Below are 984 nucleotides of genomic sequence, written 5' to 3'. Positions count from 1 at the left end.
GGTTCAGCAAATTTCGTTTAGGTGACTTTAGCCTTAAAAACTGTAATGGCAGGGGCCAACATGTTGGAATTCATATTGATGCTTTGATTGTTTGTTTGTAATTAAGCACAAAGCAACACAATGGGCTATCTGTGCTCTGCCCACCACAGGTATCAAAACCCGTATTCTAGCATTGTAAGTCCGCAGACATACCGCTGTGCCACTGGGGGACATTGATGCTCTGAAGACGCTTGTTGAGTCTAATCCAAGGCAACATACTCGTGAAATGGCCTGAAATTGCATGTCTCTCATGAAAAAAAATGTAAACATCTAAGGAATATGGGAAAACTCCATAAAAAAGGTGTTTGGGTGCTTCACAAACTCTCCGATGATCATCATTTCCAACGTGTGAACGTTGCTTCATCTCTTCTGGCACGTAACGAGCGTAAACCATTTAGACAGAATTGTCCCCGATGATGAAAAATGGATTCTCTATGTGAATATTAAATGCCAAAAACAATGGCTCAGTCGTAGACAAAAACCACTTCTAACACCAAAACATGGATTCCATCCGCAGAAAGTGATGCTTTGCATTTGGTGGGACATCAGAGTAGTAATTCATTTCGAACTCCTCAAAACAGAGCTCTACAGTCAGCAATTGGAACATTCAAATCAAGCCCTTCATCAGAAATGCCCTTCACTCATCAATCGGAAAGGTGTTCTTCTCCACAACAATGCACATCCACATGTGGCACATTGAAGCAACACAAGATTAGGTTGGAAGTTCTCCCCCCACCCCCATATTCTCCAGATATGGCACCATCAGATTACCATCTTTTTCCTTAACTGCAACACCATCATAATGGGAAAACGTATACAAGTGTAGAAGGTGTTAAAGTGGACATGTTTTTTGCTTCAAAGCCAAGTGATTTCTTTAATCAGGGCATTAACAACCTGATTGTAAAATGTAAAACATTCTCCTTAAGAATTGAGGCTAATTTATTT

The 984-nt window shown here is 40.4% G+C and overlaps 1 protein-coding gene across 1 annotated transcript in view; it reads right to left on the bottom strand.

The window, feature by feature from the left end:
• LOC106465558 (BRO1 domain-containing protein BROX-like) overlaps positions 1-984 on the bottom strand; it is a 45,096-nt gene that overhangs the window by 32,304 nt on the left and 11,808 nt on the right. The gene's annotated exons all lie outside the window — the stretch shown is intronic.

The sequence above is a fragment of the Limulus polyphemus genome, unplaced genomic scaffold (genome assembly GCF_000517525.1).
Source record: "Limulus polyphemus unplaced genomic scaffold, Limulus_polyphemus-2.1.2 Scaffold1981, whole genome shotgun sequence".
NCBI classification, from domain to species: Eukaryota; Metazoa; Arthropoda; class Merostomata; order Xiphosura; family Limulidae; genus Limulus; species Limulus polyphemus.
The sequence above is the reverse complement of the archived record's forward strand: the minus strand, read 5'-3'. Positions and strand labels throughout refer to the sequence as shown.